Consider the following 27,122-nt stretch of genomic DNA (forward strand, 5'->3'; position numbering starts at 1 on the left):
AGGCTTAGGACTGGAACTTCGCAGCCCCCACTTTCCTGGTCCCCTGCTTTCTCCCGCTTTGGGGTAAAGCGGAAAAAGGAGGGTTCCAGGGTTCCTTGCTAGCAGTTTAGGGGCCAAGTGGTCTGTGTCTGAGCGCTGGGCGCTCTGCGAAATTAAGGTTTCCTGGAAAGGGATGTGTAGATGGAGGTGGGAAAGGTGGTCCTTCCCCCCCTCCCACTCCCCTCTCCCCCTCCCCCTCCCCCTCCCCCGCCCGGGTCCCGCACTACGAAAGGGGAGCGGGGTGGTCCGAACGCAGGGACCGGGCAAGGGGTGGCGTAAATTGAAATTGCACCTTTTCCATGAGTTCAACCCTGGCGCCCTGTCTGCCAAGTCCCACAACCTCTGGCTGGGTCCCCAGCCCGGAGCAAGGGCTGGGGGAACGTTCCCCTGGCCTGGAGCTGGGCCGAGTTCGGAACATGGGACATTTTCCTCGGCCTCTCTGGGGGCAGCTGGCGTGGTGACCTCGCAGGGCTGCTCTTAGGGACGCGGGACGCGGGCGGGTCAAAGAGAGACTTTCAGGCCTGGCCTTCACGCCCCTGCCCCTGGCACTCGGGTGAGAGTTCTGTTTGCTCCGGCTCTGGGCTACCTCTTGCCCGCACTAGAGTCCTAACACCCAGCACACGCGGTCTCCGTGGGGGAACCCCAGGACGCTGCGCGCGACAGGGGGGACCCTGCGGGGGGCCTCCCCTTCCCGAGCTCCGAGGCCCCGGCGCCCGAAGGGGCAGGGGCGGGGTGGGACGGGGAGGGGGCGGCGGGCGCGGGGAGGGGGCGGCGGGCGCGGGGCGGGCCCGGGCGCTGCTCCGGAGTCCCGGGCGAGCGGGGGACCTGGCCGGGCCCGCGCGCGCGGGGAGGAGGGAGCCTCTGCCACCGCCGCGTGCTCGGCCTGTCCCCGCCCAGGGGGCCGGAGCCTCCCACTAACTCCGCCCGCCGCCCGCAGGCTCGGGCTTCCGTCCGGGACCGAGCCCGCGGCCGCGCAGGTTGGTGCCGCCGCCGCCGCCGTCACCCGGAGGTGGGCAGGGCAAGGATGAAGGTGGGGGTGCGGAAGGGGGCCCGGGGCCGGGATCCTGCTGCTTCGCCTCCCCCTGCTTCCCAGTGCCCGGGGCGGTTGTCGATTTCCTCCCGGGCTGCCCGGGTGGGGGGGGGGCGGGGATCCAGCTCTGCGGCCGGGGACGGTTTTGGGGACCGAGCCATCCTCGCCTTCCCCAAACCGCTCTCCGACCACCCCCTCACCACCCTTACGTGTCCAGCCAGTTTAGAGGGTGTCCGTCTCCCCTCCTGCCTCCACCTCCGCACTTCTCCTTGCACCCTCGCGCCCCATGGGGAGCAGTTGTTCATTCGCCTCTTCTGCCCCCAACTTGGAGAACTCTCCGTGACAGTCGCAAAGCCGCCTCGGTCCCCTGGCCCGGCTCCGGGACCGGTTTGGGGAGAAAGGGGCCGCGGCGCAGGGAGAGGGGCTGGAGCGGAGCGGCGCCCTGGGGTGCCGGGCAGCGGTGGAAACTCCCTGCCCTCCTCGTCCCCGTCCCTGTCTGGCTCTGCTCTTCCTGCCGGCTTGCCGGCCTCAGAGTGTGCCCAGAGCGCACGGAAAGTATCCGCCACTTGGGGTACTAGTGAAGTCTGGGTTCAGTCACCCTCCCATCTTCTTGGCCTTGTGCCTCGACCCTTCGGAACCTCCTGTGTGTTGTCCTCTGCAAAATGTGCATTTGCTCTGCCCGCCGCTGAGGGTCGTTGTGGGAGATCCAGTGGGATGACTTTGGATAGAACGTGATTTTGAGCACGGTCTCGTCTCGTGAAGCTGCCTGGTGACGAGTCTTGTGTTCTAGTGGTCTGAGTTCGGGTCCTTTGGCTGAGATGTCACTATGTCTCTCGACGAGGGATGTGGCCAGTCGCTCTCTTGAGCTAAAAGGCACTGGAGCTGGTCACTTTTAAGGTTCACAGTTGAAACCGTCCCTTCCCCACCAAACCCTTCGCACAAAGCTATGGAGCTTACATCCTGTGCCGCTGTAGTCGTGGAAATTCAAACAGCAGGGAGATCTTATTGGCCCAGGTCTCTGTAAATAAGAACTTTGTTTGCTTCAGATGTTTTTCTCTTCTTTAGAATCTCTTTTCTATCCCAGGCACAAATTTAAATTTGTTGTTAATTTTAGTAATTCAGGAAAGAGACCTTCATTTTGGTAAATTAAGTGCAGACACTTAGCTAGAATGACATGTGATGTGTCGTTTGTAAAGTTTCAGTTTATAATCACAGGCGCAAGAAGCATTGTTAGTGCCATTCTACTTACTCTATGAAGAAAGCAAGGAGATGGTGTGAGAAAATCAGCTTTAGAATTGATATTAAATGGTAGGTTCTGTTGTTCATGCCTTCCTGATTTAATAGACATTTTCATGAGTTTCTATAGTGTGCGATGCACTCTGCTATATATTTAAAGATAGAGAGATATAGAATATGTTCCTTGCCCTAAAGGGCCTTCTGATCTAACTTAGAGACCACATAATTCTATTTCATATTTTATATGAATAGTTATCTTATGACTACATATTATAAGTAGAATGATGTCAAGAAAGCATTATCAAAGATTATGTGTAAGATCTGTAAGATTATCTGTGAGATCATCATTTGGTGTATCTACTTAATAGGTTTAAACAAATACCAGGTTTGCTAAAACATTGTTTTATTTTATTTCTAAAATATTTATTTTATTTCTAAAATAAAAAATCTCAAATGCTTCTCCTTCATAAGATAGAGGTATACTTGGAAATAAACTGAATTCTGTATTTTTAAAATGAAAACTTAGAAAAGCATTCTATACATGTATGATGTGATAATCGAATGTTAAAAGCCATAGAAATTTCAATTATTTCCTCATTCAACAAGTCAATAAAATTATGGTACCCACATACAGTTTTTTCTTAACTCCTTAAGGAAGGAAAATATAATGCATAGAGAAACAGAGATTGAATGTAAGATTTTTTAATAAACTGGAACTTAAACACATAGAGGCCTGAATTGATTCAGGAAATTTAACTTAAAATGTGACAAGACTCTACATGAGAGTTTTGTTTGTTTTTAAAATTGTTTCTTTTTGGTTTGGCTTGGGGCAAAGGATCAGTAAGAATTCCACCTGGAAAAGCTTGACCAGAGTTCTTTACCTTTTCTGCTCGGTTGTATTTTGTGTGACACTGTGACATCTGAGTCTTCCTGTTCCTAGGAAGAATGTATTAGTCTGCTGGCTGTGTGGAGAATTTCTTAGGCTTTATGTATGTGGCTTAAAGAGCTTCGATTCAACTTTCATAGTAAGGCATGGCAAGATGAGGGGCAGGCTGAGGGACACAGTGTCAACTTTACACTTGGCCTTATTGCTCAGTACCTTTGTTTTCCTGTTTGTGAAATGAGATTAAATAATCCTTGTTACTGCCCTTCAAACTGTGTGGCTTGTTATAACAGTCATAATCATGCCAGACAGCTTCTTGTGGGTGTAACTCTGTTAACTCGTTTAGTCTGTAAGAGTTAATTGTTAAAACTGCTTAGAGATACCTCAAAAGATAGGGCTGTGAATGAAGTTGCTGATGGTGTCATGGGCTCTCAGGTCTCCTGAGAGAAATTTCAGTCGTCTACAATTTACTGTACTGGTGTGGGGAGTAAGACCTTCATTTTATCAAAGGTTGAACAGCTGGTCAGTAACAGAAGTAGAACTATAATACCAATTGCCTGATAAATAGTTCTGTAGTTTCTCCTTACCCTGTGTGGTTTTGTGTCATTCAGGGCACATGACCTACCAAATTCTCAGTTTTGTCATCTCCAGAATGGGAATAATGGAAGTATTTACCTCAGAAAACTGTTGTAAGCATTGCATGAGCTAATCTTTGTGAAGTGCGAGGCATATTGCCAATACGTAGCTAATACTCTACTACTCAAATAATTATTTTAGTTTCTCTGGGAGAGGGGGGAAGGAATGTCATTTCAAAGATCCAAATTTTAAAAATAAATATATAAAAATATAAAGGCCAAGCTCAGTGGCTCACAGCTGTAATTCCAAAATGGGAAGATCACTTGAGACCAGGAGTTCGAGACCAGCCTGGGCAATAGCGAAACCCATAAAATAAAAAAAATTCTGCTAGCTGTGGTAGCGCATGCCTGTAGTACTCCAGAAGCTGAGGCAAGAGGATCGCTTGAGTCCAAGAGTTCGAGGCTACAGTGAGATATGAGCACATCACTACACTCCAGCCTGGGCGACTGAGTTAGACCCAATCTCTAAAATTAAAAAAGAGAGAAAAAGAAAAAAGAAAAAAAAATCTATAAATACCCCCACCTCATGAAATATTTTGAAGTAGCCATTCTTCACCTAACTTGTTTCATGTATTCATTCAACAAGTATTTAGCGAGCCCTTCCTGTGTGTTTGCCTTTTTCCTAGGCACTCGTATACAAAGGAGTTATAGTCACTCTCTTATGACCTGAAAGTCTAGGGAGGGATACAGATCTGCAAGCAGAAAATTATATTACCATGTGATTCATGCCATGATAAGGGTAGTGCAGAGAACCACAGAAGGCATGGTGGGATGGAAGGGTCCTGGGCATGTGAGTATGACACACCGCATGATATCTTCCTAATTGGGTTGGTGGTGGTCAGGGAAAACTTCCTAGGGCACATGAACATGCTAGGACCTGAAACGTGAGTGGTAGTTAGCAGCTGAAGAAGTGGGAGGGTTGAAAGAGTGTTCCAAACCAACAGGAACAGAGTATGGTGCATTAGAATGGAAGTCAGGCAGATAGTGTAAAAGAATACGTAGGTGAGAACATGAGGAAGAGGTGTGGCAACCTGAATCCAGGCTTTGTCTAAAGGGAACAGTATATACTCAGCTTCAGCCAAGTGTTGTCAGGTTGGGATGCAGGCCAAGTGTTGCCAGATGCCTGGACTTTTTTAAGAGGAGCTTAAAATTCATATCGTATAAATATGAAATTTCCCAAAATATGAAATGGCCCGAATGCTTTTTAAATTATCGTGCGGGCCAAACCAGACAAATCTGTACTTAGAATTCAACCCAGGGCCACCACTTTATGACCTTTGCATTTAAGGAAATGAAAGAGGTTTAGTGTGGCTAAAGGCATGAACCTTAGAAGGAGATGCAAGGGAAGTGCCACAGGTAGACGTAGAGCCATATCATTCAAGGCCTTTTGGAGCTTACTAAGGAGGGTTTGCTTAATCCTCAGGGCAGTGGGTGACCTTGAAGACTGAAACAAAGGTGACATGATTAGATGTGTGTCATAATGGAGAATGCCCGGGAGTAGGAGGCAGTAGTGGAAGCAGGATAACTATTTGAGAAGCTTGCAGTGGTCCTAGCAAGAAATAAGTGTGGTTAGAAGGAGGGTATTCAAGCAGGAGGGAGAGAGATGAGTGGATTTAAGAGGTGTGTAGGATACTTTCATTGTTGGGATTCAGCTCTCATTAGTCATTCAGGTTTTTTCATGTCTTGTGAGCAAAGGCACCTGCTGCTTTCATTCCAGACTATCTTCTTAAGGACATTTGTATAGTACCTAGCCTTGGAAGATAGTGGTAGTCTTTCCCTCCAGAGGAAAGAGCAGGTAGGCTTACTGTCTAGTATACAAGATTCAGGTACCCTGAGCGCAGGGTTCCCCTTCGGGAATGCAAATCATTGAGTGTACAGGTGTCACCTGCCCTCTTCACATCATACTAAGGGAATTGAGTTTCAGGGAATTGGCACAACTATGCTGATACTCCCATTGCTGCTCTTTCTGTGAGTAACATAATCCTTTGTTTCTGACCATAGAATCTTCTCTTCTCCCAGCATCCATGAAACTGTGGCGTGCTAATTTGTTAGCTTCCAGGTAGAGTAAATCTCAGATCCTTAACAGCTTTTGAGAGCCACTGCCCACATTGTCTGTTAAAATTTAGGTTTAAATGAATTAAAGTGGAATAAGATCAAACATATCAATTTCTCAGTGGCACTAGTGGCACATTTTAAGTGCTTAATAGCCACATGTGGCTAGTAGCTACAGTATTGGGCAGAGCAGGTATAAAAAATTGCCATCATTGCAGAAAGTTTTCTTGGCCATTGCTGGTTTAAAGCTTCAGATTTTTTTTGTGTTGGTGTGTGAGTAGATGCAGTAGAAGTTGTTGGTTTTGACAATGTATTACAAAAATGATGCTTGGTTTCATGTTAGGTTTATAGGAGTCCCTTTATACGGAGGAAGTATTTCAATTTGGATAATCTATACAGTACTGACTTCAGTAATTGTTGGGGGAAAAAAGTGGAAAATGTCAATTGGGGGCTGGACAGACTAGAGCCACGTGGTGACAGAAGTTCTGCATATATATGGCGTCACCCAAAATCATGTGTGACTGTGAGACTGGGATCTGTGCCCAAAGGAGCTTGAACTTCTGAGCACTGTGTTAAGCTTCATCTACTAGCTACGCTTAACACGAAAGGACAAGAGCTGCATATTAGCAGGGAGTTTCTGGAACATAGCCAGTCCAGCAGCACCTAGGCAGTGCCTGCTGCAGCCCAGCTGTGCTGGCCTGGACTCACGTTAAGGATGGAGGGCAAGAACAAGATTTCCAGATGGCTCTTGTTCAGGGAGTTTTAGAGGAAAGCTTCAAGAAAGGAGGAGGGAACTAGACTTGACAAATAAAAACATGTCATACTTTAAAACACAACTTTAAATGACACAGCAGAGTTGGGGTGCAATGCCAAGAAACAATAACAGCAGCAGATCTGCTTCCCTTATCAAATAGAGGAAGCTCATTTTGAGGAGTACATGGACCACAAGTACTGGTAAGTGAAAGCACAAAGAACGATAGCTCCTGCCAACAGCACCTGAAGCCACAAAATACAGTTTTTTACCTGCATTGAGTGTCCAGTTGATTGCTGGTCATGTACAACATAAGCAGAACAGTGGTAAAAATAAATAAATAAAAGTGAAGATTGAGGTCTGTATGGAAGATAAAAATGAACGCTGGGGACCTTATGGAAGACTCATATTACCACCTGCTATTTCCATGGCTAAAAATGCCCAATCATAAATTTCAGATATTGAGAATTTCATTTACCTATGCCAAAAGGAGTTTGCTTTAAAATGGTATTTATTTGCAGTGCAGTAAAATTTTACTTATATGAAGACTAATTCAAACTAATCTGAAATTCAGAATATTTAAAGATTGAATTTATTATTTTTAAGCACTTCTACATATAACCCAGGACCTGCTAACATTGTTACCCTTTGGAACAGTTTTGGGGAACACTTTTATAAAAAGATAAGTTAATTTTGAACTGGTATGCTAATTGTTTGCATGTAACTAGAGGCTTCTACTGTGTTTAAAGAAAACTTTTGTTATACCTATACCTCTTTTTATATTACTAATTGCATCAACAAATCATTATTTTCATAGATACTCTTTTCAAATTTCAGTAAATTCTGGAAAGCCAAGATCCTATGCTATTGGGGTTTGCACGAATGTAGAGTCCTTGAATAAAGCAGGCATTTGTTAATTGGTGAGACTTTTCTCCATTTTGTTTTTGAATGTTACTTTGTTAAATACCTTTTTATTTTAATTCTGAATTTTGAAATCTTATTTCTGTAGGGGTTCGGGCTGGTTATCCCCTTTACGATCCTCTTGCCTCTGCTCCCCCAATCTGGTAGTCAGTTGTTCACTGTGCTTTCATATTTACTTCCTGTTCTATTTGCCATGTGGTTCACGTCTGCAAATCTTTGTGCATCCATTCTCTTCCTATAAATAGCATGAAATTGGAGGTAGTCATTGTCTGTTGTATTTCTGAAGATCAGAGTTTTCACCAGTTTCATGCTGTCCTTTCTCAGGCAGGGTGTGGTTAAGTAAGTCCTCTTTGGAAAACTGATTCCAGTAAAACTGGAGTATGTTGTCCAGACTGTCGGTTTGTCCGCCTCTGAAACACAACCAGAGCCTTGCTGTTCATTGCATGAGGCACTGAAGGGCTCAAATGGATGCAAGCGGTATTAGATTGTTTTTCATGCTCACCAATGTTACAGCTTTTAAAAGAAGCTAGAAATAAAGAAATAAAAGTAAACTAATAAACTCTTTCCCCCCAGAGAATTTAGAATTGTATCTATCTATTCTAGTGTTTTGGGAATAAAGCAGTAACAATGAAGGTTAAAACAAATCTGGCCTTGTCCTCTAACCCATGATACCCTGTAGTGCCCAGAACTTTTTAGTATGTACATTTCCTTAAGCTGCACATGAGTGACTTTAATCAGGAGCCAAGTGGGCTCTTTCTATTATATGCCATTTCCTCCACGGCCCTTGCCTCACTTAGCTATTACTGTATGCCTAATCGACCACAGTGAAATGTCTTTAAAACATTTTCCAGGGACCTAAGGACTTTTTGGAGAATTTTCATAATGGAAAATGCCAAAGAGAGGAAAGTTTGAATGGTTTTTCTGCTTAGATAAATGTCTCCAGGGCAGACTGATGAGTCAAGGAGCTGTTAATAGGATATGTAAATGTGACCTTTCACCTAGTTACCGTCACTACCTAAGTCATAACTACGTGGCTTCAGTAAATTGTTTGAACTGGCTCTTGCCTGGCTCCTTAATGAAACAGACTCTCTCGGTCCCATTATTATCTAGTCACTAGTCAGAATTATTTCAAAGTTTGCATTGTCCTGGCTTCTGCCTCTCTCCTGGTTTAATAGCAGCTTGTAGTTATTGTATAGATTTTCACTAATATCTTTGCCTTCAGCTTCACCTCAATATTTGTGGAATGTTTTTGTATCTGTGTATTTGGCAATGACTTCTAGCTCTTTGGTTTTAATAGAGTGTTTTCTTTCACTTATTCAGCAAGTATTCATTCTGTGCCAGCCCTGCACCAAGCACTGTTCTTGACCCTAGGATCTGACAGTGAGCAGAAAATTCATGGTTTGTGCTATCATGGAGTGAAGAGTTTGGGACGAAGACAATCATTAACTAAGCACACACACACCAACTAATAATAATAACTATATAATTCCAAACAGAGGTAAATGCTCTGAATAGAGCCTTATGGTTTTGTGGGCTTATATAACAGGAACCTGCAGAAGTGACATTTGATTGATAGCTGAAGTGTGAGTAGGAAAATTTGAGAGAGGGTGGGAAGAAGAGCGTTCCAGAAAGCAGAGGGAACTGTCATTTATGCAGAGGACCGGTTACTGAAGGGAACGGGGTGAAATCAAGTAACTGAGGAGAATCAGGGGAGAGTGGAACTGGGTGAGGCTGGACACCTGGGCTAGGGCCAGTCCACACAGGGTCTTGCTTGCTGCATAAAGAGTTTGATTTTCCTCCTAAGAACAATGGAGAGTGTTTTAAGTAGAGGCTGGTGAGTTGATGTGATTTGTGTTTTCATAAGATCATCTATGGGGAAATGCGTTGGAGAGAAGTTGGGTGGCTGCTGCATTAATCTAATTAGAAAGGACAGCACGTACCAGGCTGGTGGTGGATACTAGGAAGTGGCATGAAGATGGATAGAAAGTGTTTTAGGGGATGCCATCAATTGAACTTGGGAATAAGATCGGATTTTCTTTTATTTATTCAGCAAATATTTAGTGAGTCCCTACTTAATTCAAAGCGTTGTGCCAGGCTCTAGGAATTAAACTGTGAACAGGACAGAAAATGTCCTTGTACCCATGGAGCTTGCATATTAATGGGAGTGACAGATAATTATTAAGTAAAAAACAATATATATGTTGGCTCCACGCTACATGTAGGAGGTAATAGTGCAAAGATTCTCTACCAAGCAGAGGGAACAAATACAAGATCTTGAGGCTGGAGTAAGAGAAACTCTGTCCCCACTCCTGCCCCCTCCACCAAGAAGAATGCCAAGAAGGCCAATGTGTCTAGAAATATGGAAGTGAGGATAGAAAGGTGTCAAAGATGTCTTGCCAGTCGCTGAAACTTAAAGCATCTAAATAGGGCCTTTATCTGCAGTACTGATCAGCTTTTCAAAGATACCTACTGTATACCAGCTATAATCCCAAACTGCTGTGCCACTAAACTGATTTGAACATAGCTGCTAGAACAGCTTTCTTTATCACAGCAAAGCCTGCTCAGAAACTGACAGCAGTAACTAAATGTCTATCAGCTCTACTGAAAGGCCCCAGCCTTATTTCAACCCCGTTTCCCATGGCAACCTTCTCTGGACTTCCCCAGTTAGTCAGGTGAAGGCCTTCCTTTGCTGGTTGCTTAGGCCTTCCATGTAATTTATTCTTTTTCTTTTTGGCATTGCATTTATTCATCATGTTGCCTCTTTTCTTTCTATCAGTCTATTTCCATCTCTTTCTTCAAGGCTTGGTTCTTGGTTCACAAATTGTGGTTTACGTTTTCTACCAATTTCTTCTGCTTTATTCCATTTTACCTGGATCACGGAAGCCCTCAGCCTACTCAGTCTGTGTGATGTTATTAATGTCTTTCTTTCTTGAGTCACTTGAAGAGGCACTACCTTAAAAAGTTAAATATCCAAGTTAAACTATTTGTGATTGTATTCTTTTTTCCTTAGAAAAGATTTTGCACCAATACTTGCTCTGCCATATATATATATATATATACATATATATATATATATATATGACATTGGCCAAAACATTCAATTCTGAGGTTCAAATGCCTTGTCCATAAGATGCAGATAATAAGCCTTTCCTATTTTAGTGTAAGTTGTGAGGAGTAAAGGAACTAAAGCATATAAAATGTGTTTTAATTAAATTGCAAGACATTATTTTTAATATTTTGGGCAGGTGTCTTTCACATTCTCATCTAAATTGCAGGGTTTTCACAGTGTAGACTCGTATGTGTGCTGCAGGAACTCTGTGAGGCTTCTTTAGCGTCCAGTAACTATGGACGCTATGTAAGCTATGTAAGCTATGTGGACGCTATGTCCACACTATGTAAGCTTGGGCTGACCCTGTCCACAATGTATGTGTTAGTTTCCTGGAGTTACTGTAACAAAGTGTTACAAACTGGGTGGCGAATGCATTGGCTTGTAGTTAGGGAGGCCAGAAATCTGAAATCAATATATTGGCAGGGTCAGTTCCTTCTGAGGATCTGTTCCATTCCTTTCCCGCATTCTGGCAGCCTCAGGCATTCCTTGACCTGCAGATGGCATTCTCCTTGTGTCTTCACATCATCTTTCCCATCTTTCCTCTTTCTCAGAAGCCCTGTGTCCAGGTTTCCCCCTTTTTTATAAGGACAAAGTCATATTGGATTATGGTGGCCTCCCCTAACTCGTCTCAATTGGATCATCTGCAAAGATCCTATTTCCAAATAAAGTCATATTCACAGGTACTGGAAGTTAAGACTTGAACATCTTTTGGGGGACACAATTCAACCCATATCAGCATGATGCAAAACACTTACGAGAAAGGGTAATCACAAATGTGGTGAATTAGTTCTGTGTTAATAAAATGATTCATAGAGGAGGTGAATTAGGTATGGAAGAGCTAGTTTCCTACATGACATAGGGCAAAATAAATGAAATATCTGATGAAAGATACACATGACATTCTGAACATTCATATGTACCTATTTTAGCATTCTTTGAGGCCCGTTAATTTTAAATTGGTATAAAGCAGAGTCAAGAGGGTCAGCCATGAGAAGGAACAAAAGAACTCATTAATTTTTCTTCCAAATTTTAATAGTATATTCAGTTATTGTACTGATATGAATGGTAACAAATACCGGATTCATTTGTTTATTCGTAGAATCTTTATGCAGATTTTTTTCTGTGTGAATTATTTTATTGTTTTCCTTGTTTTCTTTTTTGGCCCATGATTCTCCCCTTTGACTTTCTGGAAGGCTTCATGTGGTCCAGTGACACAGACTGACCTGTCTCTGCTAAACACCCAGAAGGGTCTATGCCCTAGCTTTGACTAATAAAAATTTACTCTTCTCTTAGACATAAAAATGTCTTTGATGTTGTATATGTTTTTTTCTCATCAGTGTCTTTTTATTTTGTGTTGCTATTTTTTGTTAGTACAGGAAAAGAGTTTTATACATTTTGACCTGTTGACATTGGAGAATATATAAGTGCATCTCTTGTGGAGTTTTATCTAGATTTGGCATTAAGATGTCCCATTTTATTTGGCAATCATGTGTTTAATCTTCATATAGCCCCTCGTTGTGGTGTTAGAAGAGACTTTGCTTGATGTTGAGGAAGGTATCTGAAGCTGGTGTGCTATTTCCTGTGTGTCTGGCTGACCAGTTTAAAAGTTTAACCATTTTAAAAATTTTCTAACATACTGGCACATAGATAACATTAGGGAATTCACTCAGATTTAGTGAATAGAAATTTAATACTTGACCTTTACCTAGAAAAATGGTTGTTTTGTTGTCAACCAGAAGAGCTTTCTTCGTGCAGTTCCTACATTCCAAATAGCTATTTGGTAGAAAAATGTTTTAATTGCCATTCTTTCATTACATTGCTTCATTATTATTGCTACATCAAGATTTTCACTAAAGGAAAAATAGCCATAGGTTGTTTATTCTCTACTTATTGTTTTTGGTAAAAAACAATTTTTAAGAAGAAGACAAACAATAAATTTCACTGCTATTATAGAAATAAATTTCCTCTTGGTATCCTACCAAGTAGATGTTACCTAGAGAATAACCATTTTGATCTTAATCTTTCCAACCTAACAAAACACTTTCTGAAACTATAAAGGATTGAAAGAGTTATATGAAACAGATAACAAAGGCCAGGAGATTAAATTTGTTGCTGCCTTAATCTTCATCATCCTTCCTTGCTTTTAAAGTTTTTGCCTTAAACATTTTCCCTTCTAAATATAAATACCAGAAGGTCAAAATAGTGACTGAAGTGATAACATCACCATAAAATGTGTTGAAGAAGATGTCCATTTCAGAGTTTTATGGACTAGGGGGTAAGGGAGGGATGGGTGGGTGGGTAGGACATTTTAAAGGGTTTTTCTTCATAGAGTCAGGAAAGACATTGTTTCTGGCCAACTTAAATGTTCTTTTTGTTTTTGCAGTCTTGTCCATTTTTGTTCCAAGTTAAGATGTTGTGCTTCAGGCCACACCTGGAACCACCTGGCATTTTGTGTAATCTCTGCATCCAGTAGAGTTCTCTAACCTTGTGGATGCGTAGCCACCAAGTGCCAGGGCTGTCACAATCATTTGATTTCAGGTGTCTTAATTGATAAATTCCCTCCATTTTTCCTGAGATATAAATATAAAAATATATATGCTTGAAAACTACAGGGACTTATTTAAAGTGGTTAAAGGTATGGACTTGAGAGGCAGATTGCTTTGGGTTCAAAAACCCCGGGTCTAATCTATACCAGCTATGTGACCTTAGACAAGTGACTCAGCTTCCCTATGCCTCAGTTTCCTCATCTCCGGAATCAAACAATAATTATGATTCATCACAGCTGGCCCTTATGGTATTTATTATATTGCAGACCCTCTTCCAAGCATGTCACATATTTTTTTTTTAATTTCGGCATATTATGGGGGTACAGATTTTAAGGTTTCAATAAATGCCCATCCCCCCCCCCCCCCCCCGTCACATATTTTTAACACATTTAATTCTCACAACCACCCTGTGAGGTAGATCCTATTATTGTCTCCATTTACAAATAAGAATAATGAGGCCGACAGTGGTTAATTTGCCCAAGGTCATATAGGTACTAGTGATGGGACCAGGATTTGAATCCACAGACTCTGGCTTGGGGCCCTGCGTCACTATGCAAGCTTGTCATGTGGGAATAATGAGATCATCCATGCAGTGTACTTAGAGTGGAGTCTAGCACGTAGCAAGCACTCAGTGTAATACTATGATGACAATGACAAAGACGATGACTGTTACTTCTATGATTACGATAATGGTGATGACTGCTATTACTACTATTAATATTACACACTCTGATTTATGCCTCACTGTGTTTTAATAATAGTTAATAATTTTCCCAAACTCTCTCCATAGTCTGTGAAAAATTGCTTTAATTGTTTCTGTCTCTGGGTTGTTTGTTTGTTTCAAGGCAATAACAGTTGTTTTGGTTCTCAAAGGGGTTTATATTTGTTTTTAAACCTACTATTATTGCATGTCCATATAATATTTTGTACAGTGGAGCCATTTGAAGGTTGCAGCTGTGTAGGAAAAAAGAAGCCACAGGATTTTGGTGAAGCATTTTGGGAGTTTTAAAGTCCTGCTGGCCATTTTAGATTTTCTCCAAAGAAATTGAGAGAGGTAGACCCTGCAGCAATCTAAAACCTTTATTTTTTGGTGCAATATATACTTGATTCCAGGGGATGGAGTTTAGGGTTAGTTGACAACTGTGTCACCTAATAACCTTTTTTTTCTATTCCTAAAAATTATAATTCTCTTATAATAATCATTTTGGTTGCCTTTTAGAAATGAAAACAAACCAATTTGCCAGAGGGGAATGAAATTGAAGTTGATTGTTATCAGTGCTACCTTCTAAGCAGGAGAAACATAGAAGATGAGAAGAAAGCAGTCCTATTTTTTAAAGCGTAGCCCTCCCGAGATTTAAGCTCACCAACTTTGTAATGTTAACGGAGTGGTTTTTCATTTGTACAAAAAACTTACTGGTGATGATGTTTCTGGCTCCTTCCCCTAAGTGCTTCGTCCTCATGCCTTGTGGCTTAGTCTAGCATTTTTGGCTATGGGAACACAAAGGGAGGAAAGACTGGGGGAGGGACTGTTCAGATTCCTGAGAAGAAGAGGAAATTGATGTTTACACTGCTGCGGCTAGAATTTTGAAGGCTTTCAAAAATAAAGTTTGCTCTGTATGCCCCAAATGTTATAGAGCAGCGGTACCCAACCTTTTTGGCACCAGGAACTGGTTTCATGGAAGATAATTTCATGAAAGATGGGGATGGGGATAGGGGTGGTAGAAGATGGTTTGGGGATAGTTCAGGTGCATTACATTTATTGTGCAGTCAAACCTCTTTGCTAATGCTAATCTGTATTTGCAGCCACTCCCCAGCTCTAGTATCACCGCCTCAGCTCCCCCTCAGATCATCAGGCATCAGATTCTCATAAGAAGTGTTCAACCTAGATCCCTGGCGTGGGCAGTTTACAGTGGGGTTTGTGCTCCTGTGAGAATCTGTACCTCTGCTGATCTGACAGGAGGCGGAGCCCAGGCGGTGATGCGAGTGATGAGTGACAGGGAGCAGCTATGAATACAGATGAAGCTTCCCTCACTGGCTCTCCACTCACTTCCTGCTGTGCATCCTGGTTGCTAACAGGCCAGGGACCGTCAGAGATTGGGGACTGCAGTTATACAGGGAAGCCTAGTGCCAACTGGAAAATATTAATGGCATTCTGAAAAGGTTTATCACCTGAATGGCTTGGAGACCCCCTCCGATGCTGTGGTATACTAGAAGGGCTACGGCTAGGTCTAAAAGAAGAAATGTTTATGTTTTCTCATCCTGGTAAACTATGGACGTCAGTATCATAGTAATTGTTCCCACTTATTGAGGTAGTTTTGTACAATGGAGAAGAAAACCGGCTTCCTTCTGGTATTAAACATTTGGGTCAAGTCTTGGTTCTGCCTCTTAATAGCTATAAGATCTCTGGCAAATGACTGATCCTCTGATTGCCTCAGCTTTATCATCTTTTAACCAGGATGTGTTTGTTGGTGCCCACTTCATGCAGTGTGCTGGTGGTAATTATTCTTTCAGGTGATGCATATATAATGTTATACGCACAGAAAATGCCTGGCACATGGGTAACTGCTTAGTAAATGTAAGCTACTGTGATTATCATATGTTATATACCTTATCTAGAGTACCTCGAATGATTTCTATAACCCTGCAACATAAACCATTATCCATATGTTACAGAAGAGAAAAACGAGGCTCACAAAGGTGAAGCGCTTTGTTTTGAGTGTAAAAGTGTATAAAAGTGTTCTGTTTTGTGCTTTCCACCTCATTCTGGTGCTTGTCATCTGCTGTTGCCCACCAACACCGGACTTGTGAGATAGAGCAGGAAGGGATGGCAATTTATTTTTTGAAAATTACGTGCTGGGATGCTTATGTAATTCAAGAGGTACATACACTGCTCTCAAACTTGTGAACTATACAGGCCCCTTATAAAGGAAAATATCCTCACTTTCACTTCCAGTTTGACTTAGTTATGTTCATCATAATGTTATTTAGACGAGATCGGGCGCATTCAGGGTGGTGTGGCCGTAGACCATAATGTTATTTAAATGTATTCAAACTTGGAGTAAATGTTTTAGTTTATAGCACTTGTACAGTTATAAAATAAAACTGATTTACAAATTAAATGCCAACAAAAGTATAAAGCAAATAAAATTTGAGTAATTATATTAATTTATGGGACAGATGTTATTTTGCTGATTATAAATTGTCAATTTTGGACTCATCCATACTCAGGATGGATTTTATGTTTAAAGATCTATTTGATTTCATGATTTTAATGTATCATAAACCTTGGAAAAGCTGCAATTGCATATGATTCAACCTAAAAAACATCTTTTAAAACTATGTATTAGGAAACGTGGTGGTAATAATTACAAGGTGTTGACATTTCAGAATAATAGGACCTTAGGAATTCCAGTTTTAGTCGGTGTTACTTGATAAACCTGGGAAGCTGCTTTATTCCCTTGGGAGTCGAGACATTGGCTCGATATTTAAGTGTAGACCTCACCCTAGGCCTGGCCCTGAGCTTAAGGACTGGAGTCAGACTTCCTGGGTTCACACTGCTACAATATTTTTTTACATAAAAAGTTCTATGAATTTTACATTTCTCTGTGATAAACTAAAACCATTGGGTAAACAAGTATGAAGATAAATAGTTCTTGCTTTTATTGCATTTGAATGCCATTTACAGTGATGATGTAGAAGAGACTACACACATCCCATATGAGGAGTTGGCAAACTTTCACTGTAAAGGACCAGATGGTAAATATTTTAGGCCACACAAGGTCTCTGGTACAACTACTCAGCTTTGCTGTTACAGCACAAAAGCAGCCATAGGCAATACTACATAAAACTTTATTTATGGACGTTGAAATTTAAACTCCGTATAATTTTCATATAACACAAAGTATTATTCTTCTTTTAATTACTTTTCAACAATTTAAAGATGTCAAAGCCATTCATTCTTAGCTTGTGGGCCAGGCAAAAGCAGGCAGCGGGGCCTTTGGCTTTGTGGGACTGGTTTGTGGAGGCCTGGCCATGACGACATTTGGTGCAGTAAAAAGATTTGTCCTTTTTGTATTACTGGTGGTGGCAGTGTAGTGTGGGGATTGAGAGAGACGCTCAGAAGGGAGACTGCCTGGCTTTGGAATGTGACCTTTTGTGTGACTCAAGTTTTTCATCTGGAAAATAGGGGAAAATTTTTCTTTCTACCTCATACAGTTGTGGGAGGATGAAACTAGAGACTGGAAATGTAACAGTAAAGCAATGTGTGATACAAAGTAGTCTGTAGATTAGCTATTGTTATTTCTTTAATTACTATGGAGGTTGTGCAGATTTTCATGTACTTACTGGATATTTAGAATTTTTATTTGTTCTTTTGTAACGTCTACATTCATATCTGTTATTTGTTCTTTACATATTGATATATGAGCTATTCTCATTGTCAGATATTTTGCAGTTCATTTTGTCTCTGTTGGCCTTTTAGTTTTTGTATGTGGTAGATTTTTTTTTTTTTAAACAGACATGGTATTTTAATTTTTATTTATTTTAATTGTTGAAGATAATTATTTCAGTTATTGAAGTCAAATTCAATACCTTTATCTTCTCTATTGTTTTTATTTATTTTATTTTACCTTTTTTTTTTTTTTTTTTTTTTGAGACAGAGTCTCACTTTGTTGCCTAGGCTAGAGTAAGTGCCTTGGCGTCAGCCTAGCTCACAGCAACCTCAGACTCCTGGGCTCAAGCGATCCTTCTGCCTCAGCCTCCCAAGTAGCTGGGACTACAGGCATGCGCCACCATGCCCGGCTAATTTTTTCTATATATATTAGTTGGCCAATTAGTTTCTTTCTATTTATAGTAGAGACGGGGTCTCGCTCTTGCTCAGGCTGGTTTTGAACTCCCGACCTCGAGCAATCCGCCCGCCTCGGCCTCCCAGAGAGCTAGGATTACAGGCGTGAGCCACCGCGCCCGGCCTTTTTTTTTTTTTTGACACAAGGTCTCACTGTGTTGCCCAGGCTGGAGTACAGTGGAGTGATCATAGCTACTGTAGCCTCAGACTCCTGGGCCCAAGCCATTCTTCCACCTCAGCCTCCTGAGTAGCTGGGACTACAGGCCTGTGCCACCGTGCCTGGCTAATTTTTGTATTTTTGTAAAGACAGTTTCTCACTATGTTGCCCAGACTGGTCTTAAACTCCTGGTCTCAAGCAATCTTCCTGCCTTGGCCTCCCATAGTGTGGGTTTACAGTCATGAGCCACTGTGCCTGGCCTGCTTTTATTTTCTATGAAAATATTCTCACTCCAAGGTCAGAAAATATTTACTAACATTTTTATTCTAAATGTTTTATTATTTCACATTTTATACTTAAATATTTTAATTCAGGAATTTAATTTTATGTATGTCATGATATAAGTATATATGTATTTTTTCCATAGCTTTTACAAATTGGTAAAATTTGGAGCATTAGTTGGACAATCATTTCTTTCCCACTGATTCAAAATGCCACCTTTATTGGACTCTAGATAATTTGGTTGAGTGGAATATATCCTGAAAAAAATATTTTTAAAGCAAGACTGTCAGTGTGACACTTTTCTGTAGTCTCCAGTATTGGTAATTTGCTATAATATGAAACACATTGTGTTACTTTAAGATTTTTTTCCTATCTTTAGAACTTTTTAAAAAGTGATAAAAAGCACATAACAAAATTTGCCATCTTAATCATTTTTAAGCATACAGTTCAGTAGTGTTAAGTATATTTACATTGTTGTACAACAGATCTCCAGAACTTTTTAATAGTGTTACCATACTGAGTAATAATATGTATTTCACATTGTTGTATAACTGCATTTATAGTCCTCAGCAAACTTTTGTTGTTTTCGTTTTTTGCATTTCACACATTTCTTATTAGGTTTATTCCTATATATTTAGAGGCTTTTTTGTTTTTTTGTTTTTTAATTTTGTTGTTCTTCCCCCCTGCTCTCTTGTATTTTCTCATTTGTTTTTACAAATATGCAGAAAAGTTTTTTTGAGGGGTAGGGATATTTATATTATAGGGCCATTTTCTGTATGTGGAACTTCATCTTATTTGAAGTGGATCTTTTTCAAAATTACTGTGTAACAATAAAAAAATAGTAAAATACAAATGAAAAAAAGTGTAGCAACATATGAATTCACATAATCTGGAGAGAAAAGGGAGTTTCTATGAATTAAAGACAGTTCAAGTTTCTATCTCATTGAGACCTACCTTGACTACCCTATGTAAAATTGCAAACTTTGACTTCTATTTTTTAATTGCTTTGCCCTGTCTTTTGTTTCCCATAGAACTTGTTATTATCTAACATACAATTTACTCCCCCCCACCCTATTGTGTGTCCCCCATAGAATTGAAGCTTCATTTGGCTGGGGTTTTTACAACGGTTTCCTGGAACATAGCAAGTGCTCTATATGTATTAGTAGAATGAATACAACTTTAGATAGAGAAAAATCCAGTATTTAAATGGGGGTTTCTAAAAGAAAATTTGACCTAATTGAGAGATTGATTTGACTAGAGAACTTAAAAATTAGCCCAGATGAGGCCTTTTCTTCTTAGAGAGAATCTGTGAGTAAAATATAGGTTAAGCAAATAGCCCTGGGCCCATGAGGTGGCTCTCCTAGCACTCTTGGAAGCCAGGGAGGGAAGAAGGATTGCTTGAGGTCAGAAGTTCAATACCAGCCTGAGCAAGAGCAAGACCCCTTCTTCACAAAAAATAGAAAAATTAGCCTGGCCTGGTGGTGCACACCTGTAGTCTCAGCTACTTGGGAGGCTGAGGTAGGGGAATCTCTTGAGTCCAAGAGTTTGAGGCTTCACTGAGCTATGAAGGCACTGCACTTTAGCCCTGGCAATAGAATGAGACTCTGTCTGAAAAAAAAAAAAAAAGAAAGGCCCTTTAGCTAAATGGTAAGTGATTTATATTTGAATATGTGAGGAGCAGGGAATATTGCCATTTATTTCTTGTGCCTGTTTTACTGTGTGGAGGTATTTTATTTTCCTCCAGAAATAGGGATCATATTGGTTTACGCCCCTTTTTGTTTGCCTACGAAGTAGAGGTCATTGAAGTTATTGTTTTCCATTTTTATGGATGGAAAAAAAGAGAGAGGGAAAAATTGTTTTGCTAGATTAGAGATTAATATGGGATAGTTCTATTTATTTTTCTTCTGCGAAGCCATAAATGAAAAGTCATCTGCCCGTTTTTCTTTGCCCTTGAGAGACCTGCAATCATTTCTTCTGCAAGCAGAATTGTGTGACTTGTGACTTAACACTTGCATGGCATTGTACCATTCTGGGGTAAAGCAGGCTAGATAATCAAGTGAGCACATCTTGGACCCCCACTAGATAGAAACATTTAGAGGAGAAAGCCTGCACCACGAAAAATTGAAAAGGAGACCTAAGAGAATTGTCTTTCAGCTCTCACTGCTTCATGTGTCTTTTTTCCAATTTGATTTGTGTTCCCTTTCAATACTTGCGTATTACCATATTGCTTTTCTGCAGTCTCCTTGATTTTGCCCTGTACTTCTCTTTATATGTTTATATTAGTTCTATCTTGCCTTTTAGGTGGTATCATTGTCAAAGGCAGACAGTTGTCTTCCACTTTATAATTCCCTAGAGTATTCTGTACAGTATTTTAGAAAAGGAGCACTCAATTAATGTTTGCCTAACAGGTAAACAAGAGGGAAAATTAAGGTTTCAGGAAGGAGATTGTAATGTTACCAAATATCATATTAAGGAGTCAGAGTAATCAAAACTGACATTTGGTCTCCCTGGCATTTGGAGCGAAATGAAAATTGGACCTCATATGAATGGATAAAATGAGTTGTGGGACTGCTCAAGTAGATTATTATTGTTGTTTTCCTTCCCAAGCCTGGTCTGTGGCATTCAGACCTGTGGTGACTTAATCTTACCAAATTAGAAACCTCTGAAATGAGTCATTTTCATCTGCATTCACTTTGTTTTTACATGGAAGATGACATAAACAACCAAATGAATGAAGCTCAGTTTTCTGGTGGGTTGGTGATGACAGTTTCTCAGTTTTCCTTGTCATGGTTCCCATGGTGGTATTCTATATTTATATACCGTACAGGTCAGGTTTATCTTGTGTATTTTTGGAGGGAATTTACTTTGTGTGAATTTGAGTCAGGCGGTCCCTAATACTCAGAGATCTATTGATACCATGGATATAAGATCAGAATAGAATAGAATTACCTGTTGTGGAAAACACTCTGAATTTGCCAGCAGAAGAACTGATGAGCTCTTCTCTGGGCCTCCAACTTGACTTCCATAAAGAGAAGGGATTGAGTGAGGCAATCTTCAAAGCAAGGATTCTCAACACCATTGAATTCAATGGCTCCTTTTTTTAATAGCATGTGTTTTGTTGTGCCCTCTCTACTATCATGAAATGAAATTCATATATAATATAACCTGCCTAAATATGCAATTAAAAATACACACACACAAACACAATAGGTTATATTATAATCCCTTACTGGGATTGTAACTTATAATAAAATAATATGCATTTCAATATACAAATACTTAGTTATGATTACACTGGAAGACATAATGAAATATTCAAAAGCTTATTCCGGTACGTAAAATAACAGTGTATGTCTGCAGTCCCCAAACTCCGCCTCGGACTAGTACCTGTCTGTGGCCTGTTAGGAATCAGGCTGCATAGCAGGAGGTGAGTGGCAGGCCAGCAAGCAAAGCTTCATCTGTATTTACAGCCACTCCCCGTTGCTCACGTCACCGCATAAGCTCCGCCTTCTGTTGGATCAGTGGCAGCATTAGATAGGAGCAGGAACACTACTGTAAACTGTGCATGCCACGGATCTAGGTTGTGGCTCCTTATGAGAATCTAATGCCTAATGGTCTGAGATTGAGCTGAGGCGGTGATGCTAGCGCAAGAGAGTGGCTGCAAATACAGATTATCGGTGGCAGAGAGGTTTTACTGCATAAATATAATGCACTTCAATCTTCCCAAAGCCATCTGCCCCTCCCCTCCATAGAAAAATTGTCAACGGGTCCCTCAGGCCAAAAAGGTTGGGGGCTGCTGGTATGTGACAGTTAAAATTGTAGATTGGTGTGTCTTTGTTATATTGACCACTCAAATACAGTAGTCCCCTTTATCCACAGTTTTGCTTTCCATGGTTTCATTTACCCTTGGTCCATAGTGGCCTGATAAAATATCAAAGGGAAAATTCCAAAAATAATTTATAAGTTTTAAATTGTGGGCTGTTCTGAGTAGCATAATGAAATCTCATGCCCTCCTGCTCTGTCCTGCCCAGGACGTGAATCGTACAAAGGTCCAGTGTATCCAGGCTGCGTACGCTACCTGCCCCCTAGTCACTTAGTAGCTGTCTTGGTTGTGAGACGGAAAAAACATAGTGTATAAAGCATTTTGTAATGTCCAAGATTTCAGGCATCTACTGGAAGCCTTGGATATATCCCCCCAAAATAATGGAAAAGTACTGTACTACAGATGTCATTGTTATTGGTGATGTGATTTTTCCAAAATGATGAGCAACTCTTGGCAGAGTTCCAAATCAAACAAAATACTTACTGTCTTCTCTTGATTTATGTAGTAGTTTCATCTCTAAACATAAACATTTTTAAACCAAGTGAAAAAATTCTTTGTGTTTGTACGTAAGATGGAATTGGGTTGTAAGCTGAGATAATCATATAAAGAAATTTGTCACCTGTGAAATTTGGGGACATTTGAAAGTTAAGTAGGATGTGGTACGGTCTTCAGACTTCATTAAGAAGGATTGTCTTCATTAAGAAGGACGTTGTATGATGTGTCTCTGGACTGGACCCGGCCTACTAATGCTGGCAGCCCTCTTCCCACACCAACCCTACCAATCAGATTTTGGAATCTTGCACTAGGGGGCAGTAATATTCCCCTCTGCCCATGAAAAATCATTGCTCTAAGGCAGGGTTTCTTAACCTTAGCACTTTTAATTCTTTGTCATGGGGGTGGGGAGGGCTGTCCTGTGCATTAGAGAATGCTTAACAGAATCCCTGGCTTCTACTTACTGGATGTCAGTGCATTCCATAGTTCTGAGAACCAAAAGTGAAAGTGCCTTGAAACATTGCCAAATGTCTCCTGGGAGTAAAATTGCCCCAGGTTTAGAGGCACTACTCTGAGATCTCCTATCAGTTTTAAAAATCTGTCATTAGAATGATATAATATCCCTCAATATGGCTAAAAAGCATTGCATACCATACTAATAGGTATTACTAATTTTTCTGCCAGGGTCAGTTAGTAAGGGAAGCTTTTAATAATTCCTCATTCTTGTTTTTCTGGTCATTTATTAATAACACTGACATTATTTTATCGCCTGGCTTTAGAGGGGTTGGAAGTACGTATAGTATAGGATGATGAATTTTGTAGTGTGTGAGCATAGAGAACTAGAATTTCAAGAAAGACTGTTCCAAGAAGGTCCTTTGGTAAGTAAGAGTTCACTGAATTTTTCTGACAAGTTTGACATTAATGTTAAAGGTTACAAAATCAGAATTTTAGTTCTGCAAGAAATATTAGAAATTCAGTACATACCTTCTCATTTTACAGATGAGAAAAAAGAACCTAAATGCCAAAGTGCAGCCATAGCTTACTGTGAACCAGGACTTTAATTCATGTCTTGGGTGTCCCCTGTGCTTCTCCTTGGACTGCATTCCTGTGCCTCTCAGCCAGGCTATATTTGTGAAATATTTTTAGCCTTCTGCAAGCTCTGACTCTTGATAGGAAATAAAAGACAAAATAACATTTTTCTTCAAAACCTTGATCTTTGATATGCATCCCAAGAAAAATAAGTTAGAAAGCACAGCTATTATATATAAGGATTTCCATTCATAGATTAAGCCCAGCAACAGTTTTTAATACTTGCATGGTGCTTCATGAGGATTAGGAATTTTTCTAAGAACTATACCTTTTTAATGCTTACAACAATCTTATGAAATAGATACTATTATTATCCTCTACCTCATGCAGATGAGGTACTAAGAGCTTAAAGAAACGTGCCCAAGGTCATAAGGATAAGTGGTTGGGCTGGGATCTGAAGCCAGGCAGTCTGCTGCACATGTCTATGTTCTCATCCACTATCTACTCCAGTCTATTTGCATCAAGCCTTAAGCATTGAACTGAGCGAGGATGGATAGTTTTTGTATCCTTGGATGTGAAATGGATATTCCTAGGAGCTCAACATTTGGAGAATTTCAAACCCAGACACTTTCAGAACACATTATATTTTCTTCAAAAGAGCAAATCCTTCTCCACACTTTTCCAACATTTACACCAAAGGTGAACTTGCTCTTTGTAGGATATAAGAGCTGCTTTCATCTTGTCCATGTCTAAAGCACATAAAGCGAAACTCTGGTGTGAAGTTCATAGCAGGAAGGAACCAGATCTGAAATGAAAGGCTTATATAAAGTCAGCTTCCTTATTTGTTTCACCCCTTGTTTTTCCCCTGGAGGAAGGATCAAAGATTTTGAAATCCTTTATTGCAAAATGAGTTTGAAACAGACACAAATAATATATATGATTGACAGCTATAGAAAAGAAAGGAAAAAAAAAAATCCAATACTTGTTTCTGAAAGACACTTGAAGGAAAAACATCTATATTTATTGAGAAGTGAAAAGTGTATGCAAACCTTTTAAACACAATATTTAAAATGAAAATAGCATCACAGGGTTTAGAAATCTTTCCAAAGTCAATATTAGGTTCTTAAGTTCCAGGTAGCGGAAAAATCAGAATCAGCTAAGGTCCTTGAGCACTTGCTCCCTCCCTCTCTCTGCCTGCCTCTCTCAGTCTCTCTCTCTAATTTTATTTATTACCAGTGATATTAATACAGGCAATATGTTGGCTTCCTTTTTCCAATTAGTTTTCTTCTTTTGGAGAAATTTTGCATTTGTGAACATTTTTTTTTAAGTTTTCTTTTCTTCTATTATACTCTCCTTATTGTTGGTTGTATCTGAGATGCTAGCATGCCTTCATTTCTATGTTTTTATTTCCTAGTTGGCAGAACCACTTTTACCTTTTCTTGAAGATGGAAACTGGCGGAAAGTTGTATGTCAGGGTGTGTTTCTGTCAGGGATGGGGGTGGTATAAGGGCAAGAAGGGAAAAAGCTCAAATAAAAAGAAAAGGATTTCATTCAGGATGATTTCAGCTAGTATCTTACATATTACCCAGTTCATCCATTTTCCTTAAGGAATGAAGGTTTTATATTTGTTGTCATTATAAGGATCAGCTACATAATTTGTGGGCACACTTCGAAATGAAAACGTGGGTAGAACTGTCATACTTAGCAAATAAAAATAAATGTTGCCCAGTTGAATTTGAATTTCAGATTAAAAACAGTCTTTAGTATATATCCCAAATATCATGGGACAAATATTATCCAGTGTTCTATCACCAAAAATTAGTTTAAATGACCATGGTTTAGTTCCACCTTCAATTTCAGTAAAAGCAAAGATTAAAACCCACTTGAGTTGCAAAAGAATGTGTTGCCTAGTCATTAGAGTCATTCATTTTTTCAATACCAACACCAGTGTTTAGAATCATTTCTTTATCTGGGCCCTCTGAAGTCTTTCCACTGTGAGACAAGCTCCGTAGTAAAACTAAGCCTGAAAGCTTGGGTAGGAAAAAAAAAAAAAGAATTTGAAGATTCCAGATTCAGTCTCAGTTCAGTTTTAGGGAAGAATCTAAATGAAGACTACTGAGGATCTAGAAATTGACTCTCTTAAGACTACCTCTGGGCCTGCTTACTCCCTGGAAGGTCTGTGGGTATTCCCTGCTATGGTGCACACAGTGGTTTGAGGGCTGCTGGACTAGGGTACAAAGGGGAAGATGGGTAGAGCCCAGTGTCTGCCACCAGGGAGCATACCAGCTGGAGGGTGACAGCCTTAGAAAGACCTAACTGTGGAGCATTTGAATGCTTTCCCTTTGCTCTTGGATCAAGTTCAAAATTCTGCCCGCCTGACTCTCCATCTTTATTTGGTACCTCTCTTTTTCTCTCTGGGTAACCCCTAAACTGCAGCCACACCAGCATTTCTGTCTCTAGCACTCCTAAATTGCTTCTGCCCTAAGGGCTCTTGGTAAAGCTATTTGGTTGGTTTGGGTTAGGCTTTCGTTATTTCCCTTCCCCTACCTGCAAACCTCAGATTTCAGGTTTTCTTAGCATCCTCACCCTGGCTGGATAAATTTAGATATAGGCAAAAACAGTATTATTATTATTATTATTATTATTAACATTATTAATTGATTAAATAGGATTTTTTTTTTTTTTTTTTTTTTAGGTAGAGCAAGTGCATGAATACAAGGTGAAGGATCTTGAATGCCAATCTAAGAATTTGGAAATGTTTTCTAAACACCAGTAGTTCTCAATACTGCTGGAAATCAGAATTACCTGGAGGATTTGAAAAAGCCAGTGTCTGCACGTAATTGGTTTAGGATTCAGCTGGTCATTTTATAAAACTTCCCCAAGTAGTTTTAATGCACAGCACTGCTTGGGAAACTAAAGTGTTGTTGCTAGTCTAGCTGCATTAATACCACTTAGGAACATGCAGGACATGCAGATTCTTGGGCCTCATCCCAGTTTTATGTAATAAAAAAAAAGGGCAAGGGATCCCCAGGAATCTGTGTTTGTTTTAACAAGCCCTTCAAATGAATCTAATATCCTTTAAAGTTTAAGAACCTTTGCTATAAACAGTTGGAAATGGTTAAAAAGCTTTACATTTTTGTGTTTTAGAAGAGAACTTTGGTAGCTGCATGAGGGACTGATTACATAAGGAACAAACCAGAGGATAAGGCAACCTGTTATGAGCTGTTATGTTTACACAGATCATAGGGATAAGAAGATGGGGCAATGGACTAGAGCAGTGGCTGTGAGGGAGAT

General features: G+C 40.4%; 1 protein-coding gene and 1 pseudogene across 14 annotated transcripts in view; one reads left to right on the forward strand and one right to left on the reverse strand.

Moving 5' to 3' along the window:
- Nucleotides 1–926: 926 nt before the first annotated feature.
- Nucleotides 927–27,122, forward strand: part of PAM (peptidylglycine alpha-amidating monooxygenase) — a 269,177-nt gene continuing 242,981 nt past the window's right edge. For 12 of the 14 annotated variants that reach the window (XM_076008207.1, XM_076008212.1, XM_076008214.1 and 9 more), the window contains exon 1: nt 934–1,048. The gene's annotated coding sequence lies outside the window, so the exon portion shown is untranslated. Of the gene's footprint in view, nt 1,070–27,122 lie in introns of all 14 variants that reach the window. The other 2 variants (XM_076008209.1, XM_076008210.1) reach the window with 2 other exon arrangements.
- LOC105876442 (ATP-binding cassette sub-family F member 2-like) overlaps nt 1,856–27,122 on the reverse strand; it is a 59,889-nt pseudogene continuing 34,622 nt past the window's right edge.

This window comes from Microcebus murinus, chromosome 11, assembly GCF_040939455.1.
Source record: "Microcebus murinus isolate Inina chromosome 11, M.murinus_Inina_mat1.0, whole genome shotgun sequence".
Classification (NCBI taxonomy): Eukaryota; Metazoa; Chordata; class Mammalia; order Primates; family Cheirogaleidae; genus Microcebus; species Microcebus murinus.